Source organism: Dermochelys coriacea, chromosome 10, assembly GCF_009764565.3.
Source record: "Dermochelys coriacea isolate rDerCor1 chromosome 10, rDerCor1.pri.v4, whole genome shotgun sequence".
In the NCBI taxonomy this organism is placed as follows: domain Eukaryota; kingdom Metazoa; phylum Chordata; order Testudines; family Dermochelyidae; genus Dermochelys; species Dermochelys coriacea.
The window spans coordinates 18,454,787-18,476,145 of record NC_050077.1 but is presented as its reverse complement, the minus strand read 5'-3'; the positions used below and the strand labels follow the sequence as shown (position 1 = coordinate 18,476,145).

The window sequence follows — 21,359 nt, the reverse complement described above, 5'->3', positions numbered from 1 at the left end:
CTTTTTAAACATGGGAGACCAGAACTGCACACAGTATTCCAGGTGAGGTCTCACTAGTGCCTTGTATAACGGTACTAAAACCTCCTTATCCCTACTGGAAATACCTCTCCTGATGCATCCCAAAACCGCATTAGCTTTTTTCACAGCCATATCACATTGGCAGCTCATAGTCATCCTATGATCAACCAATACTCCAAGGTCCTTGTCCTCCTCCTCCATTACTTCTAATTGATGCGTCCCCAGCTTATAACTAAAATTCTTGTTATTAATCCAATAACAGTTATGAATGCATAACTTTCCACTTCTCACTATTAAATTTCATCCTATTACTATTACTCTAGTTTACAAGGTCATCCAGATCCTCCTGTATGATATCCTGATCCTTCTCTGAATTGGCAATACCTCCCAGCTTTATCTCATCTGCAAACTTTATTAGCACACTCCCACATTTTGTGGCGAGGTCAGTAATAAAAAGATTAAATAAGATTGGTCCCAAAACTGATCCCTGAGCAACTCCACTAGTAACCTCCCTCCAGCCTGACAGTTCACCTTTCAGTAGGACCCATTGTAGTCTCCCCTTTAAGCAATTCCTTATCCACCGTTTGATGTTCATATTGATCCCCATCTTTTCCAATTTAACTAATAATTCCCCATGTGGTACGGAATTAAATGCCTTACTGAAATATAGGTAAATTAGATCCACTGCATTTCCTTTGTCTAAAAAATCTGTTACTTTCTCAAAAAAGGAGATCAGGTTGGTTTGGCTCGACCTACCTTTTGTAAAACCATGTTAATCTTATTGTAGAAAATCTTTTTAGAATATGTTACCAGATTCTCTAAAGCTTATTAAAATGTGGGAGGCCTGCAAAATTATTTCAATAGAGTAAACAAAAGACATGAATGTCAGGCCACACAAAAGGAATCTTATTACTATCTGCCTAAACTGAATGGCAGAGGGATAAATAGTGTGTTGTAAAGACTGGTTCTGGCTTTGATCCTCTGAAGCTACCTACAAATAATTCCCAGTCAAATCAACCATGTATGGCAAAAATCAAGTGCTGAAAAGAAAAAGTATCTAGAATCACAAACTTAGAGCACCACAGAGAAATAATTTTCTTCAAGTACATGCATATTGATTTATTCCAATTGGGTATAACACTCTGGATACAGATTTCTTCCTCCCTCCCGCTCTAACATGTATTGTATGAACAGCAGCTTCAAGGTGGCTATGAAATGGAAATGACAAGCACTTTGTGAATACGACTGAAAGATGGTCTAGTTTAGCTGTAGCTTCTGCAGGTATTTCTGCACCCTCTACATAGGTTCCATTTCATCACTTCTCCTAGCAATACTCTCCTGTGAATCGTAAGAGGCAACCCCTCATCTTACATAAAACGAGGAAACTTGGGGAATAATTTTTCCTCATTCACCAGTGCTGGAAGCACACATCTGACATACTAGCCTTCTCTACCATGATACTCAATAGGTACTGCAGCTAGGGCAAATCCTCCCCCTCCCTCTGTAGTTGTGGAAACCTCTTTGGCTGCAAAGTGAAAATGTTCTGTTGCCCAAGTAGATTGGGAAACAGGATTCTGGGTGCCCATCTTAGCTCCTTTGGCGGTTTCTATGCAGTGGAAGGAGGCTAGCTATGGGCAGGCCAGGAGAAGAGACAGGATGAGGATGTGCAGAGGGATGGATCTGCCAATACTGCCTCATGGGGGAGGGCCACGTAAGGGGCTGCAGAACCTACTCCCACTATGGGAGTGGAGTAGCCTCTGAGGAGACCTGGGACATATTTCTATTGTTTTTTATAAATACACTGAGGGGCATATGGTATCTGTGTGGTATTATCCTGCCTGTGTGCACAGAGCAAAGCCAAAGGGGGTTGTTAAAGAAATGAGACAAAAAAAAGATTAAACAAGGGCCTGGATAAGGAGCATCTCTGTAAGCACCAAACATAACAGACAGGTTTACAGTCCTTAACCCAGCCCAGGGCTGTTTTGCCAAGGCTGAGAAGAGGGAGATAAAGAGACAGATCTGCCCCCCAGAGAAGACTTTGGGGGAAGTTGTCAGCAGCTGCAAGGTGACAGACTGACTGAGCATCATGGTCTGCAGCAAGCAGGCTGTAACTTGTGGGGCACCAAGAAAAGGGGCTGCACCAAGGCTATGTCTACCTAGGGACCCGAGCGGAAGGCCAAGCATGGGTGTGACAGCATGTGCATAGACTTCCTGTTACTTTACATCTATTTCTCAGAGTGCTGTGCACTTTTTAAGCACAATAAATCATACTCCATTTTATGTGTCACTGCCTCCGGTTACTGTCCCCAGGATCCCTAAGGGAAACTCTTCCAGGTGCCATGTCCATTAAGCCTGCTCAGTATCATGGTTAGCAAGCAGAGGGGCCTAACCTGGAGACCCAGTCAGAGAGTGGTTGGAGCAGGGTCCTGTCCCAAAGAAAAGTGGAGGCACAGGCCTGTCACTAGGAAGGGGAGCACTCGGTAAACGAGAGAAGTGTCTCAGAAGCGGCAGAATGGTTTTTCCATCTTTCAACCAGACCACAACCCTTGCCCGCAACACAGAAGTAATGCTGCTTACTTTTCTTCTCTGTGCTCTCAACCCAACTGAAAACACAAGTCTCTTTACTTCATGCTTATCTGCTAAGACACGCCAAGATAGAGGAATCATCAATCAGTTTAGTGTCAACTACTTTCAGACTCTCTTCCCTTTGAGAGCAATAAAGAAAGAAATACCTGGGTTGTTGCTAAAATGACCAGTTTTATTGTTATGTTCCATTCCTCCTTTGTATGTAAATGTACAACATTGGTCTTAGTTAGACCCATGTGACCTAATCTTTGTCCTGGCGTATAGTGTGCTTACACAGAAGTGTTTTTTCTTATTCAGTAGTTTCACTGATCATGAGTGGTGAAGTAAAGCCCATCGAGACAGACATGTGGCTTTCAAACATTTTAGAAATCTAGACAGCAACAATGTTTCTTTCTGAGAACACTCTACGTTTGAAATGATGAAATATCGAAGGTTTGGCCTTGAGGACAAATGCTGGCTGTCTGCACTGCAAACATAAAATTAAATATGAATTTGAATTTGGTGTGAAACTCTCTCTACATATATTTTTGGTTCAAGCAGTGCAAATTAACTACCAGCCACATTCTCTTTATCACTACAACCTTAGTTGCAACCCCTTTGCTACGAATATTTGTTCTTGGGCTTTTATTTTTATTTATTTATTTTTGCAGAGCAGCAGCTGAATTGGTGTGCTGGAGTGTCCGCTACATTAGGATCCAGTGAATGAAGACAGAATCTAGGACTGTTTAGTGTACCCCAAAAAAGTGAAATACAGGGAATGGGAAATCTTTTGCTTGATGCATTCCTGTCCTACAAAGAACTTCATTTGTATGTCGCTGTGGTTTGAGAGTAAAGCTGGTACAGCATTTTGGGGATGAGGATTCATTAAACCTACAAAGGATGCTCTGTTGAAGGGTAGGATGGTACAAATAAGCAGAATATTGGAAGTCATGAATTCCCATATTCTAATCCCAGCTCACCTACTAGCTCACTGTTTGGCCTAGAGTGAGTCATATCACTCTTCTATTTTAACGGCCCTGTCTGTCAAGTAGGTATAATAATGCTTCCAGAAAAATTATGAGAATTAATTATGTAATGTTGGTAAAGCACTTTAAATATATAAGCATTATGGGTAAAATTTTCATAAGGTGTCTAAGTAACACTGACTTTGAATTACAGTGAGGCTCTTCAATGACGAAACCGCCTTTAGCAGAGTAGCTTAGGCTCCTAAGTCATGTTTCCCCTAAGTGCTGGAAGGGCTTGTTTTCCCTTAGCCCCATGCTCAGCACAATTTATGCCTAGAGCTCAAAACATGAGCTTCCTGACCCAGGAATGGCAAAAGCAGCCAACACACAGTATTTCTGCCACACCCATTGGGGGCCTTAAGGAGGAATATCTTCCCCCCCACCCCCAACACATACTAAAAAAAAAGCTACTGGGGGTTGAGCTGTTCAGGGCCCTAAGCAATTGCTTAGTCTGCTTATGCCAAGCACCAGCTCTGCCCATGCAAGTGCACAAGGATCAGATACACACTGGGGGTATGGGGGCGGGGGTTATGTCCATTACTTCCCACTTTCTCCACTCCTGTATGATACAGCACCACTTAGAAGATGCTTACCCATGTCAGGACTGGACTCAATAAGGCTGTTTCAACAGGCTTTGGATCAGACTCAACAATCACATCATCTCTGGGTGATGAGTTCTTCCTCACCTTATGCCCACAGAATTTCCTCTGAAAGCAAAGATGCATTATGCTCTTTGCTGGAGAGAATTAGCCCTTGCACCCAAGGGGCTATATTCCCATTTCAGTCACCCTGCTGTAAATCTCTTCATTCCACTAAGTGTAAGTGAGATCAGAATTTGACTTCACACCTGTGTCTGGAGAGCAGACTAGTAGTTTTTGGTGTGTTGCCTTTAAGCATTAGTTTTCCTAGTACTTTCCAGGATCGTCTTTTAATTATCTGATTTGGATTCTCATCTCATCTCCCAGCCTGTCTTGATGGTCATAGTATACACAACAGTTTCCAACTTTCAAATCGTTTTCAAGTCACGTCTCATGGAAGCTGTAGGAAGGTTATTGATACTCCTATTAATTCTTTCATTTCAACCTATTTTTGCGTTCTTTTCCCAGCAAGCCCTCCATGTGAAATTATTTTCTGAGGTGTTTCCAGCCTGCTCCTGATGTTACTCTCAGGCTGATCAGGGGATAATACAGATGTCATTTCTCAAGGTTCCCCTTCCATGCTTTGATTAAACCAAAATCGTGATTTTGATGGTGCCAAATTTTATGAGCCTATTAAGCTGTCTGTACTGAGTGATGATTTTTCTTTTTACAAGCTTGGGGCTGACACGATTCCACACTCTCTGCAATGTTTAACATTTCAGCTCCGCCCAATTGCCTTTCATTTTCTTTAGTTCACTGCATGTTATAGCAGCAGAAAACAGAAGTGAAGACACTTCGATGGCCAGGAGGGGTGTCTGGGTTATTGTTCGCAATCTGGTAGGGCAAGGAAAAGTATTTGTATTAAAAATACCATCTTCCATTCATCACAACACTGATTATCATTAATTCTTCTCTCTCCATAGCTTTCTATTCAAGAAAGCGTTTAAGCATATGCTTAAGTCCATCCATATTCAGGAAAATGCTTAACTTTAAGCATCTACTTAAATCCCATTGGTTTCAATGGGACTCAAGCACATGCTTAATGCTTTCCTAAAATGGGGCCAATTCTAAAACCAGGATATACTTAGACAGTCACCAGTAGCAGCAAAACTGAAAGTAACATGACTGTAGTTACTCATGCTCACAGTACACAGCAATTGGTTACAATGTCTGGGGTCTGTTGCAAAGTTAGAAAAGTTTTTTCTACTTTGATGTCCAGGATGGATCATCTCCATGGTATCTGGTCCATCTCAGACAGCCTTCCTCCCAGATTTTACCTGCTGTGGAGATGCAACCTTGACAAGTGCACACTCAAATGTATTAATTTATTTTTTCAATTTCCAACAACTAGCATAACCTGATGCATAGTGAACAGCCCTGCTACTTTTCATTAGGCTCTGGGTATTAACTGAGTGGCTCCCAATAACACAGCACTCAATATTGTCTACTGGCCCTGGAGTTTTTGTAGGGTTCATTGGTTCCCCCCTGCCCACTCACAAGAGAGAGCCCACAGAAAAAGCAATCATTTATTCTAATCAGAACAGTCTCTTTTGGACAAACAATACAGACTTCCCAGAGCAGATGATCACTCAGATTTACTTTCAGTAGCTTCTCCTTACAACCTATTTTTCTACAACTGTCTGTAAGAGCTGCATAAGTCACTAGCCCGTGACCGAAACAAGCTGGCTCAATTGTAACCGGTGGTTTAGTGGTGGGGGCCAGACAAAACCTCTATTTATTCCCACCACATTCTCTTCACCAAGCTGTCCCTTATTAGATAGTGATGCCGTAATAAAGTGTCTGATAAATGCCAGAAATATCAGGAGAGCTGGGGAAACAGGAGCTATTGTAGCCAGTGATAAACACAGAGCAGCGAACCATTAAAATGCTGTGATAACCCAGTTACAACCACCACTAACTTGTTCTCTCTGCAACTTCTCTCCTGTCAAGAACACTTGCAAATACAAGGGTAGCGTCTATAATCAGACAAGCCTGTGCCCTAGCGATTGTATAATAAACTCTGGGACATTTGGTTCCTGATGCTATTTGCTGTCTTTTCCCAATAGCTGACTATTCTTGATGGAAATATTCTTCTACTTATACAAAGATCATACTCTACCTAATGACAGGTTTCAGAGTAGCAGCCGTGTTAGTCTGTATTCGCAAAAAGAAAAGGAGTACTTGTGGCACCTTAAAGACTAACAAATTTATTAGAGCATAAGCTTTCGTGAGCTACAGCTCACTTCATTGGATGCATCCGATGAAGTGAGCTGTAGCTCACGAAAGCTTATGCTCTAATAAATTTGTTAGTCTCTAAGGTGCCACAACTACTCCTTTTCTTTTTACTCTACCTAAGGAACTCCTAATGCATAAACCATCACTATAATATGATCTAATGTGTAGACCACAGTTAAAGTGTTAGACCAGCGCTGTAATCTGCAGCCCATGAATAGGTACCATGGCTTTGTTTGCCTAAATTGCTCTGCCTTGCTCTGTACTCATTGCAAAAGACCAGTGTTATCCATATGCTCAATAGCACTCAGAAATGGCACTAAGAGACTAACCATTTGTGCAGATGGCACTGGAGGTACCAATCTGTCACTAGCCTGTTTGGGATATTCCAGAACCTTGCACGTGTTATGTGTCACAAAATGGTGTTGGATTTAAAAATAAAATAAAATAAAATAAAATAAAATAAAATGCAGAGGAATGCAGTGATGAGGCTTCCAACATTCATTTGCAAGAACATCGTTCCAACAAGCTGTATTACGGATTATGGTACCAGTTCTGCCTTTGAGACCAGGCTCACTCTTACTCTTTCCCTTCAAACACTCCAGACATTTGAAAGCTGGAGGATAGTTTAGAACCCAGGTAGGTTTTCTTCAAATGTTACTAGTTCAGAAATGTATCATTTGCTTTTACGTTTACTTTACATATTTCCAACCGAAAGGCTCTGATGCTACTTGATAAGCAACTGAACCATTTTTACACTTCCATTCTCATTGCTGACTCTCCAAATAACCACTTTAAGATAGCAGAGACTGTTAAGTTAAGTGGCAATAAATAATTTTCCAGTAGAAAGCAATGAAAACAAAGTGTTTCTGTTCTACTTTATATCTCCCAATGCAAGCATGAGCAGTTTCTTCTTATGCATTGCAGAAGCTTCTCAAGCATACAGTAAGTTGCATTTTAACAAGCTGAAGCATCCTACCTGATGCGATCTCTGCCCAAATTGTTATTTTCCTCCAGCTCGGTTAGAATTTTCTGGCCTTGGCATAAGTGGGACAATACACACACATTTTACATGCCTACTGTGATATATTTTCAATAAGTTCAGTATTGTGAAAATCACTGACTTTGATGGGATTCCACCCCACTCTTCATTGTTGCTTCCCTATCCTGTTGCAGGCAGTCCACAATGAGATATTTTCATACTTCATCCGTGTATGTGGCTGGATCTTCCCTAATGAGAGCAGAGCCTGATTTGCTGCAACATATGTAGTTTTCCATTTGACCCACAATTCTGTGATGATGGGAGCACTTGGCCTCTCACACTACCTGGCATCACACACTGCTCCTGTTTCATCCTGGGGTGGAATTGTTTCTCTGGAGAACACCCACCAAGGTGTAGCGCAGCGAGCAGCCTGCGATGCAGGTTTGCAGGAGGACGAGCACCATTAGCCCACCTGTCATTGCTGTGGTATTCATATTACCCAGCTAAGAACCTGGCTGGCTCACAACATATTTGCTTTTCATGGCCCCAGTTTTACAATATCTCCTGCCGTATGCCAGACACATCTAGGCCACTTCTTTAGACTCCATCACAGTTTCAGATATTTCACGAATGGCTATTCATGGTTTTCATTTTCATAGGCGATTCCCAGAGGGGCCATTGTTTCCCCTCTACTAGCCTCCCTCCACTGAAAACCAGGTGTCCACCATCCTCCTCAGCTGACGGAGCAGCAGATCATGCAGTATGGTCTGGCACACATTTGTTAGAGCAAGGTTAAAAAAAGAAAGAAATAAAGAAAGAATCCCAGCCATATTCCTGAATGAACAGACGGATGCTGTGCCTCAGCTGAATGACTTCTACCGAAGTGCTTTTACTACCCACGACACCACAGCCAACGTCAGTGAATTTATCCTCCCATCAGCCCTGTGAGAGGTGGGAACTATTACAACCCCTTGTATGGGCTAGAAACTAAGGCACAGAGAGATTTGATACCTTGTCCAAAGGGAAGTCTGTGATACAGCCAAGAATTGACCTCAGCTCTCCTAAGCAGGCCAATGCCTTAATCACAAAGCTAAGTGAGAGGGCTTGAAAATAACAATCCAGGGCTGATAATGCTTTGCAATTATATAACACAAAGATGCCAACACGCTTTACATGGTGCGCCCTGTCCATTATACAGATAGGGAAACTGAGGCATTGAAAGAGGGAGGTGATTTAGTTTTCACGCTCATGCAGCAAGTCAATGGCAGAATTAGAAACAGACCCTAGAGCTCTTGACTCATAGGCACCGACTTATGATGGTGCCGGTGGGTGCTCGACCCCTTTCTGCCCCCAGCTCAGCCCCGACTCCACCCCTACCCTGCCCACCCCCCATTCCAACCCCTTCCCAAAGTCCCCGCCCCAACTCCACCCCTTCCCTGTCCCTATTGGACTCCTTCCCCAAATCCCTGCCCCGGCCCCGCCTCCTCCCCTGAGCATGCTGCATTCCCACTCCTCCCCCCTCCCTCCCAGAGCTTGTTATGCTGCAAGTGCTGGGAGGTAGGCAGAGCAGCGGGGACACAGCGGACTGAGGGGAGGAGGCAGAGGAGAGGTGGGGTTGGGGGTAGGGGAGATGGGGTTGGCTGCCGATGGGTGCAGAGCACCGACTAATTTTTCCCCGTGGGTGCTCCAGCCCCGGAGCACCCACGGAGTCAGTTCCTATGTCTTGACTACCAGCTTTCCCTGACTCTGGTCACTAAACATGCTGCCTTTGAATATTTGTTCCGCTTTACTAGACATTTCATGTCTCTTTTTGTACTTTGACAATGCTCTGTATAGACCACTGCCAACAGACAATGCAGCAGGAAAGGTAGTGTCTGCAGGACAGAGCCATGTCTCTCTCACACTCCACATTGATTAATGAATCAGAAGAATCTACAAAGCTTATGAGAGTGGAGCCTATGGTAATATCTGAGGTCATTACATTTTTCTGTCTTTTACCTTTTGTTTTGTCTGTGACTATGGCTGGACGTTATAGAGGTGATAAGATTTCAGTGCCGTGTAGACATCCACAACAAAGGTATGTGACAGATCAGAATTACAAAGGTAGGCTTTGAGCAGTCTTGCCAACCCCAAGCATTCAAAAATCATGAGCCAGGCCTCAAAACCTCAGGAGACTGGCTTTAGAATTGTCCATAAAAATAATAATTAAAACCCATAGTGTCCTTTTTGTCTTCTGGTTTCTGAGCCTCTAGCATGCTCTCAGGGCATGTTTTGAAGTTTTCCCCAAAAACTAGAAAGAGTTTTTAAAAGGCCGATATTTTCATGAAGTAACATGACTCCAGGAGCTGGTGCTTTAAGAAATATCCCAAATATCATGAGACCCACAATAAAACAATGAGAGTTGGCTACACTGTTGTAGCTTGATGTCCAATTAAATGAAGTGCCTGCATACAGTAGTGAATGTGTCCATTATGTTTAGCCAAGACAGACACAAACCATTAGCAGAGCTCCTGGATGCAGGCCCTAAACATGCACAGTGAATTCAGTGATGCACAGTTTTGCCACAAAATTTGTTTACTAAAAACTCAGGCTGTATATGTGGAGAGTGGGGGGAAGACAGGGCACATTAGCAGGAACGTGCCCAAGGTAAAAATTCTGCAACACATTTCTGGTACTCTATACTCCCAGAACAAGCGAACATTTCATTTATTTGCTGCTGGGACTTGCAGATTACCCCAGGGCTCCATAGACTGTTGGCAGGATTATCCTCCCACAGCTGGATAAATATACCCGTGTATGTATAACAGAGCACTTAGCTTTAACTCAGGATCTCTCCGCTCTCCCTTGGAGGCTGCTCTGTACAGTTCTTCCTGTTGTGTTCATCACAAATGGAATCAAGATAAAGAAAGTTTTACAGAAACCCTGGTGGACAGGGCAGGACGATGGCAGGGTGCAAGAAACCACAGCTGGAGAATGCAAGCATTGCCCTGAGGTCACTCTTCTGTAAAGTGGATAGGAAGGGGAGGGGGATGAAGGAGACAGGGCTTGACCCCTCCTAGCCAGTGGAGCAGTGCAGCCTTTGGAGGGGTCTTCCCCACAGACTTAACTTGGGTGATTGGCACCTGAGACTGAGCAAACTGCAAAGCCATACCCAAGTTAGCAATCCTCATGCTGCGCTCACCTGTGTGCGCTGCTAGTGAGGGGCACTGTGCCTTTCAGAGGGTCTGGCATGAGCTAGTTGGAACCAGCACCCATGTTATGGAGAGGCTCATGTTATGTTGGGGGACGGAGGGAGGGATAGCTCAGTGGGTTGAGCATTGGCCTGCTAAATCCAGGGTTGTGAGTTCAATCCTTGAGGGGGCCATTTAGAGATCTGAGGCAAAAATTGGGGATTGGTCCTGCTTTGAGCAGAGGGTTGGACTAGATGACCTCCTGGGGTCCCTTCCAATGCTGATATTCTATAATTTTATGTGATGCTAATCAGTTAGAACCCAGAGCTCTCTCAGACTCTTTGGCTCTGACACCACATTTAGGACCCCAAGGGGCACATCGTTCACGTCCATGGCAAAACTTCCACTGAATTCCACAGGAGATGGACCAGGCCTGAGGTTTCTGCTCAGGAAGGTAGGACAGTGTGACTGTTGGAAACACAGCTGCAAGCTATGAGCACTGAATGAATGGAAACCTGTCAAGCTAAGCACAGAGATGACAAAGAGCACTGTGCAGCGTGCCCCCCTGGAAGCTGTGCCCCGTCACATGGAGACAGATTTTTGGGATCCTAAATGGGGGTAGCACTTTTTTGAAAATCTGGCCCATAACATTCCAGTTAGGAGGGATGCAGCCAGAAGGGTCACTGAAGACAACTGTTCCCTCAACAAAAAGCAGCTCGGGTAACCCACAACCACACCATATGAACACCTCAGAATCTTTAACACACTTATCTTCCCAACACCCCTAGGAGGTAGGGAAGTGCTATTATCCACATTTCACAGATAAGCAAGAGAGAGAGTGATTCACACCGGGTCACATGGAGCTGCAGTCAGGATCCCAAGTCCAAGATTAGTGTCCTAACCACTGGATCATCCTTCCAACTCGGAAATGAATTACATATAATACCCTATTTAATACAGCTCCTTCCAGGAGCCTCAGTGATCATTAAAGCCAGCCACAAGAGAATTTTCACTCAACTACTGAAGAGCTCTTCAAACAGTAGAGAACCCTTCAAACAGAAGGGTTTGAAAAAAAATAGCTTAAATTGTTTTCCTAGGTTTTTAAAACATTGGATCATTTTGTGCACCCAACTGCCCGTCTCACAGAGAAACTAAGCTGAAGCCCAAGATGTGCTGGAGCAGTCAGCTAGTGAAGGAAGGGCTGGCTCCTGAGAACAGAAAAATCTGTAACTGCAATAAAAAGGCTTCCCCCTTGTGAGGAATCATCCAAACCGGGGATCATTTGTTACTTTTATGCAACCTCATTTGGGCACCTATAACAAACATGCACACACTCTGTGTGGCAAGTCAGTCGAAGCTCACTATACGGACTGTCTATATCTGAGGTAATCCAGTAATGTAGGGATGGACTGATAGAAATTTCAATCTGCGTAAAAGTCTGAGATTCATTTAAACTAAATTCCTGCTTTGTTTGGCATTTATCTGTTATCTGCTTGTGTCTTATCATTCGTTAATACCATCCCTGGTTAAGGGCGGGAACACGTTTTACAGGGTTGTTTTGCCTCTGTCTAGGCATTAATTGTCAGTGGCTGCCACCTAGTGAGTACATTACTTGATAATTGCAATGTTGTAGCCGTCGGTCCCAGGATACTAGGGCAAGGTAATATCTTTTATTTGACCAGCTTCGGTTGGCAGAAAAGGAGCGCTGTGCAGCTTGAAAACTTGTCTCTTTCACCAGTAGAAGTTGGTCCAGTAAAAGAAGTTACCTCACCCATCTTGCTCGATGATACCCTACTGGGACTTGGCAGGATGAGTGAACCAAAGGAATGGCTAAAAGCAAAAGGAGCACAGAAAATGGCTTGAAATTCCAGAAGAGCGAATGTGAGTTAGATGCACATATTAGGAAACAGACATGTTACAGTGTTATTTAATATCAGTTACTTAAAATCAAGGTCAAATCAACAATTTAGTGTCCAAAATAAGTCTAAATCAAAAAGGCTTGCAATAGTATTAGCAGTATGCCCCTGGAAAGGAGAGGATTCAGCATTCTGTGATTCTCGGTGCATACATTCAGCTTATGTTTTGACAGTGCTGAGCATTATTTGATATAAAAGGCAGTACTGCATTGTCAGCTACTACAGTTGCTTTTTCCAACATGCAGTCAGCCAAGGGACCAATGGGTTTAGTGGAAATGAACTACAGCAAATGGGTTATATTGGTGCTCTTTTTGCTTTCAGCAATGGGAGGAACAGAACTATTGGCAGTGACAGAGATCTTTAGCAATCTGTCCTGCTTGAAACAGATGACCAAGCTCAACACAAACTGTTATGCAATAACTAGGTTGTGTTTGGGCCTAAAGAATAAACAACACACTCCACTGATAAAACATTAAATACTCCCACGGGTAGAAATTGACTGACAGCTTCATAGCATATGAGAACTCTTCATAGGGTAGACAGAAACCAATAGCAAGGCAGGGGCAGCGAGAGTTACCTGCATCCTACAGTGAGAGGCCTGAACCCTAGTGAATGTCTGTCAATAGACTGGAGTTGTGGCAAGCAGTGTTTATAATGATGTTTTGGAGATCAGAAGTTGACATTACCGTGTACACCACTTTGCCCTGTAATTAGACAAACAACAAGCTAAAATAAATTCTGTTCCTAAAATGCATAGCATTCTAGCAGCAAGAACAGATAGAAACTGCACTGTGACAAGTGCAACAGGGAGGACCACCCCCAATAGCAACTTCTTGTCTGAAGCAATCACTTTAAAGTATATCCAGGCTACTTCCATAACAGTTTAATTCTGTCTTTAGTTAAAGACCATCACTAACAACAATTTTTGCTCGTATGACTCTTCAAAGCAGGTTTCATTGTATTCAGTAACTTTTTATCCACATAAACTGAAATACACACACATGCAGTTTTGGTATCATGTGTGCCAATCCTATTTGCCTAAAAAAACCCAAATCCAATATTTAGGAAAAGAATCAGGCCACGGGAGCCTTAAAATCCTCCTGTCCCGCCAGAAGAAAAGAACGTTTTTGAAAAAGAACTCAATGTTATTTAATGGAATTCCACCTGCAGGACAGATGGAATTGTAGCCCACAGTGGCACTTTCTTCCCCTATAGCAGCTGGCTCAACTAATAAGTTTGAGAGTCTGCTATTACCGCCAGGCTAAGGGAGCTCTTTCTTTAGCTCAGGCAGCACCATCTTGTGCTTATAGATCCAGGAGTCTCAGATTCAAGTCCCACCTAGGCCATTGTCTGAAAATATTAAGATTCCAAGGCTGCCCACATCACCCAATAAGAGCTCCATTGTGGAGATGCATTACTTCGGGGGATCCTCTTTAAATGGGATGATCTAAGATTAAAGATTTATGATCCTTTACATATACTACTCATTTCAGAGAGCTGTTAGATAAACATAGGTAGGCCTAAAGTCAATATACTTGGACTAATTACAGATGAAATTGTTAGAATTCTCTCTCAAAAGACTGTGTTTCCCAACAAAAATAAACAGTAGCTCTTTTCAGGGGAGGAGAGCATCCGCTGCTGTGTTCTTAAATGTCTTGATCTTTCCTTTGCCAGCACTGGAAGATTACTTGACATTTACTTGGTAGGAGCTAATCAGGAATCATTGTTTTTCCTGCCTCTCAGATGCTTCTTCAGAAAAGTATCTTATAATGGTTAATTCAGTCAGCACAACAAAGGAGACCATTTCCTTATTGAACAATCCATGCCCTCCTCAACCCCCCCAAATTAATAGCGATAAACAGTGTGATTGAAAACCCTTGGTGAAATATGCACAGGTAAATCCCCCACACATAGTAATGGCTCCTGTATGACATAAAGAGGATAAGAATAAGACTTGTTTTGTGCATATATTTCTATTACGAGCACGTCTGGGAGAACATGCAGAAAACAAACACTTCCGGATGCTTAAAGCTTCAGTTAGAACTTCAAAATCTGCCTTATTCTAAACATGTGGAACAATTGTGGGAGGAGGGGTATCATTCAAAATCTTTCTTGATACTGTTGTTTGACCTCTGGCCGTACCCTACAATATGATATATAGTGGATTTACTGTTCTTGTTCTGTATGCAAGTTCCCAGAGCCTTCTCATCTTTGACATGCATCAGGTAAACAGAAAGGCTGATGGGGAATGTAAATTTAGCATCTGAGAGCCTAACTACCATTAAAACTCTAACTCAGTAAAACACACACTAATATAAGGAACAATAGCCAATCTCAAAAACAATAGATAATAGGAGCCATAAAAGAAACAAGAGACAGAAGAAAATTACCTGTCATAAGTAGCTATTAAAGAGCCCATATTCCAGTAAGAAAAAAAACCCAGGCTCCCTCATATTCTGCTCATCAAAGAAAAATTACAATCTCCAGCTGTCTACCACTTAAAAAATATCAAATAAAAGGGGGATACTATACAGCAAAATGCCACTTTTGGCACTATACTCTCTACTGAGGAAAAACATTTTTTTGACGGGGTGACCTTTGTATTGAGCTGTGTTTATACTGAAATGTGTTTCACAGACCATGGAAAAGCTGCTTTTTTGACAACAGAATGCAGTACACAGAAAATATTTAAGAGAAATTGCATTAAAACAGTGGGTGGCAGATGCCAATTAGTTTTCTTCTTTTCCTAGCATGGTACTGATGAGAAAAATGTCTCTCTACTAATCACAGTGTGCCTGAGATTACAACAAAAGAGAAGCCAAACTTTCTATTTGGCTGTTTTTTCATTTAAGCTACATAATGCGTTTTCTCTGTCTCTGTCTCTCTCTCTCTCTCTCTCTCTCGCTCACACACACACACATCCTGTCTTTTGTCTCTTTTCCACTTTCTCCCAGTCTCATTCTGTTTTTACCTCAGCCTTTTAAATGTAAGCATATTTGAAATGTGAATCCAGGGAACTTGTTCAACTGCAGGGATGTTTTGTGGGGGTTTTGTGGTTTGGTCCTTGAAGCTCAAGATACAGTTAGATGGGGTGCATAAGGAGAATGTTTCCTTTCTATAAAAAGGAAGTGTAGGCCAGCTCCTTAGCTGGTGTGAATCTGTGCAGCACTATCTGGAGTTTGATTGACACCAGCTCTGGGTCTGACTTTTTTTTTTAAAGAACTAATCCTTGCCTCACCTTGACACACTGAAACGGCTAATGGGAGAGCCTGGGAGAACATGTCCAAAAATAAATGACTGGTGGATCCAGAACCACTCAGTCAGCCGACAGCTCTTCCCCTGACTTCAGTCAAGAATAAAATGCTTATTGCTCCTTTAAAATGCACATCTTGCTAGAGAGATTTAGCAAGGCCAGGAATAGAGAGGACCTCTTAGAGGCACCACTCTCTGTGTGGGAGGCAACACAAGGTAGCAGTGAAGCTGTTATTCTATTTGGAAAGTCTGATTGGAAAAGAAGATGGCATCACACACACACACAGACACACCGCTTGCCCTGGCATCACTGACAACAGGGCAACAGAGGGAGGGTTATTAAAAGCACATGATACAGTTTACCACCAGAAAAACCAATAGGATGCTCTGAGCAGATGGTAAGCTGGTGTAAATCAAGGTAGCTCCACTAAAGTGTTTCCAAAGATATGTACCCTCTTGCCCCATGAGGTCGTGGAGGAATATCTTCTCCATTAAAGTCAATGATACTATGTTGCTTTACACCAGCTGAGGATCTAGCCCCTTCTAGGCAACAAAGCCAGGGAAGACTTAAAAAAAAAAAAACCCAGGGCCTATGGTTAGCCAGCCATGGTCTTCCTTTGTGGGCAAAGAATCCTAAGATCAGGCATCAGGCAAATGCTATTTTCCTGGAAGCCTGGAAAATCCTTATAAGATTCAGCAAACTCTTTGCTCTGTGTCTGTCCTCCATAGAAAATCCTGGAATATTTCCTTCCAGAGGAGTTCTGCCCAGGTGCAGCTCCCCTTCTGGAGCAAACCATGTTCCACCTCAATAGCACGTGTCAGCTGGAGCTGGTGCTAACAAGTCACAGCAGTTGAGGCAGGCTTCCAGAGCACAACAAAGATGGGTGCAAGCTTCATGGGAGCCATAGCCCAGATTCCCAGGGGCTGATCTAACATATGGAAGCCTTTCCCAAACAGCGTATAGGTGGCATTGCAGAACAGAATCTCCATAGCACCTAATGCTCTGCCTACTCCTCTTCCCATTTCTAACACGTGCCTCCTGCCCAGGTACCAGGCCTTGCAAAGGGGGAAGGCAGCAAAGGACTACTTACATCAGCCCTATGCTTCTCCCTCTGCTTTTACAGACCCTAGCTACAACCATGATCTTTAGTGCCTGAACTGCCCATGACCCTTGTGTGATGCGGTTATAAAACTTCAATTGAAGTAGGTGCAGGTGCATTGTTTTGAAAGGATGAGCTGTAATTACACCTTCAGCTGAGGGTGGTGGATTAATCAGTGCGTTATTGAGTCAATGCCAGGCCAATTTCTGTTTCCCTGGGGGCGTGAAGTGTTTGAGGTTTGGGGACTCTTAAGACAAGGCATGTTTGCAATGTATCATGTGTGTTCTGGCACTACCGTGATCAGGGCAGATAGATGTGTAGATAGATGGACAAGCCACCACTGAGCTGTGAGATGCTGCCAACACAACAGTCACCCATGCAGGAGGCAGCACTTGGCAGAGGAATACTCTATGAGGTTTTTACTCCAGAGTTATTCCCAAGTCATTCCTTGGCTGAGAGATGTTGGCCTCTCGCGCTCCCTGGGGAATGAAATACAGGGTTCTGCCTCCTTGAACACACTGGATTCTCACTGCAGAGGACTTAAAGCATCACACACGTGGTGGGCTTGCTCTCCCTACTCTACTGAAGCCATACAGCCAGGGTTTCCTCTGAGGAAAGCTGCCTATGGAACACCATTTCCCTTCTACATTGTTCCTCAGCACAGAGGCCTTCAGAGAGCAATGACTTCTGGTCACTCCTCACTTGGGCTGGATTACAACTGGGGATCCTAGAGGCGAAAGACTGTTGCCCTATGACTGACCACCAGAGCCAGCCAGTTCCCTAAGAAAACATAGCTCAGATACTAGTATTTCCTCTGAAAATAGGCATTTTGCATGAGCATTATTTCCCTCCTCAGTTTAACTGTTTACTTAACCCACCCTTACTTTATTTCTTTCCTTTTATTCTGTAGGAATGGGTGGCTCAGGATATGTCTGCTTAAACATTTTAGATCAAAGCAAAAGCAATCAGCTTCACCAAAGTGCTACAATGCTAATATGAAATCATGCCAAATTAGTGTTTATTTCCTAGCCAGCTAATTCATTCTGTGCTTCTTTGCACTTGCCATGGCCCATCACAAACCTGGGGGAGGAAGAGGTTTGGCAGGAAATGAATACCTGTTTGAAGTGATTTTGCATCAGTGAGAGGACATGCCATCGCCTCGCTCATGAGAGAAAGGGGAAAACAAACCTGGAGTACTTACCAGCTGGAAGAGCAGGAGCTACAGCAAGCCTCCACTAACTGGTTGCTTTAGGGCTGCAGCTGCTTAGCGCTGACAAATTTTAGCAGGCCAGCTGTTAGAAAAGCATCATTCTGGGAAAGATTCCTAAAATGGGTAGCCTGAGTGAAAGGCAGCTCCTCATAAAGAAAGGTGCCTGTTAGAAAGTACCTTAAGTCCCACTTTTAAGGAAGGAAGGAAGGGATTTAGTCAAAAAAATCATGAAGCTCTACAAGGCTGAAGCCAGTTGTGTACCTTTGTGCTGATGTTACGGCCAGAATTTTCAAAAGGACTCAGGACCCACATCTGGGACTAGAGATTTCAGGAGAGCTCAGCTTCCCTGTAGGCACCAAAATAAGACTTGACAAACTTTCAAAGAGCTCAGCACACTGGGAACTGAGGACTTCTGAAAATCTTGCTCTTATTTAGGTGCCTTAAATAGAAGCTGAGCTTCTTTGAAAATCTGGCCCTGAGCTCTTTTGAAAATCTGGCTCTATATTTAAAAACCTGGGATGCAAGTTTGATGTTCAGTTCTTCCTTTGTTTAGTATATAACTGGTGGACATTACATATTTATGTTCTCCATGATGCAGAAAATGAAAGCAGGTTACATGTGCTGAACACTTCTTTAAAGAGGCAAAAAAGATGTATGGAATCTCCACTCACCCATCTCCAGTGGTTCAATTCAGTGAAGCCCCTACATATTTTAAGACCTCTCTAAATCTCTCAGCATAGAAACTGGATTGAAAGTTTCATAAATCTTTTGTGTTACTGCTGATCATTTCTGGTTCCAAAGGGGTCAGAAAAGCCATAAGGATACCATCTATTTCAGGCCCAGTAGAATCTAGGAAGAGTATCAAAATGAAAAGAAAAAATTTGTTAAGGTTATTTTTTTTTAAGTTTTTAAAAAGACGTTAATGATTTTGTCAAAGGCTCCGCTTGATTTTTTTTTTATTTTAATCTCCCAGTTCTGCTGGCTATTCGCCTCCAAGATCTCCTGTAACAAGTCAACATTTCTGATCTAAAATAAACACCAGTGCCTAGATACAGATAACAGCCCCATGATGTGAATTTCTGCTCCTTTGAAAGATTCCCAAAATGCCTCTAGGAAGTCTGAAAGTTCCTTAATGTCAAAGGTAGCCCTGGCCCACAGCTTTTCAAACTCTGGTCTACTTTCCTGAGTCTCCCCTGGACACATGAGCCTCTTAATTAAGTGATACTTTCCGAGAAAACAGGAAGTTTGGAGGCAGGGGAGGCCAGCAGAAGAGGTTATTTATAAGAGAAACTCAGAGGAAATCTTAAAAGGGCCCTTTTTCAATATGGAGGGCTGCCTTTTCCAGAGGGTACATACACCCCAAGGGAGTTGGACCCTCCAACTCTAGACACTAAGATACTACAATAATGAGCATGATACAAATGCCTAGATAGAGCCATTGGATACTTCTGAACAAGTTGCAATCATCAAATGCAGTGTCAGACGACAGGTTCTCCAGGTTTCCTTTTGTTGTTGTTGTTTTTTCCTTTGCTTCTGGGGCATTTGTGACCTGTAGGGAGATAAGAATAAGGCTCGAAAAACGCTGATCATGCTACCTACTCAAGGGCACATGTCAAGTGATTTCAAGTGACCAGGGATATTTTGTCAATCAGCTTGCTGCAGCGAGGGGTCACCTGCCTCTATACAGTTGAGTCATTCACAGCCCCAGCAGTGCATTCTCTCTCTTCTTTGGTAGCAAGGAATCATCTCCATAACCTGTTGCCTGGAGAAAGATGCTCACTGTTGTTGCAGCTGCATGGGGAAATTCTACAGGACGAGTTCAGAAATCATGGAAGATTTATTGTTTCTCCCAATGTTGAACCACAAAGGGCTGTTATGGGTAGTGGTGGGTATCAAATGGTTAAATGATTGGAGAGAGGTTAATATTTTGCATGCATCGCTGTGTCTGGGCCAGTAGGAGCTGGGAGCATTGCGGTGCATTCAGCCCCAGGGGAATAAACTGCCTTACAATATCTCCCAAGTGCCCCCCCCAACACACACACACACTCTCTCTCTCTCTCTGTGGCCTGGCTGCTAACTCATGCAAAGAATAAACATGTGTAAAGGGAAATGGAGTGTATAATGATTGCTCTGGCAGGGTGAACTCCTATGTGAGCTCCTCCAAACCTTCCTCAATTCCATGCAGCAGGATCACATTGGGTATACTGCTGGCAGGACCATCTGCAGCTGTGGAAGGAGGACAAGAATTGCCTGTCAGAAAAGAATGTAGTCTCAGCATAAACTAGGAGCCAGGAATAACTGAATTCTAAACACAGCTCTGACACTGACTTCTGCTGTGGCCTCAGATCTGTCACTTAACTTCCCTCCACTTTCATTCCTAATCTCTAAAGTGGGAATAATACCTATCTCAGGGTGGTATAAAAATATTCTGTACAATATGTACTGATTAGTGACAAAGTACTCTAACCCAGGAAAGGAAAGCCACAAAGCAAGTGTCTGCTGCGTTTCTGATTCATTAACTGCATGGCATGTTTATTCTGTGATAAACTAGGGTTTAATTTGGGGAGAAAGCTTGTCCAGTTGTCAGTTTCAAAACAATGAGCAGTCCCGTATATGCAACTTCATTTTACTAATGGAGATTTCTTGGGGTCTTTTTTAGTTAATTTCAACCTTTGACCTTTAGAAAAGGGATTCTGTTTCTCTCCAGTTCAGATACATTTTTAGATTCAGTACTCAGATACCAGGAGATAGACACTGCAGTCCCATCTGCATTTTTTGCATGCAGAAAGAGAGACCATGTGTGTACAAATATACACACACAACACCTTCTGCTGAGGAAGAGGTGTGAATGTAACACCTTCTGCTGAGGATGACTTACCTAATAAAGGTTCATTTTTGTAGGGCTTGCTCACATTTGGTGATCCAGGAATCCATATTAAAAAAACTTGGACCAGGTTGTACTAAAATTGTGTGGGACAAACTGACAGCAAAAAGGGGAGTAAGGTATTCTATGAATTTAGTGCTAGATTCACAAAAAGACTTGGGCACAGTGACACTGAGCTTTCATAAGTCTTGACACCTAGCAGAATCCACAGCCGTGAGTTAGGCACCGAGGCTCCCTAAGCAAGGCACGGGGAGAAATAGGTGCCTAAGAATGGGACTTACAAAAGCCCACCCATTGAGCAGGGAGCTGCCTAAGCCCCCTATCTCTGCTCATGATTCAGGTTCACAAACCCCTCCTGAAGTTAGGC

General features: G+C 43.1%; 1 long non-coding RNA gene across 2 annotated transcripts in view; it reads right to left on the bottom strand.

Annotated features, from left to right (window-relative positions):
- The window catches only part of LOC122455422, a 62,959-nt gene that overhangs the window by 30,463 nt on the left and 11,137 nt on the right, over nt 1–21,359 (bottom strand). The window lies entirely within an intron of this gene.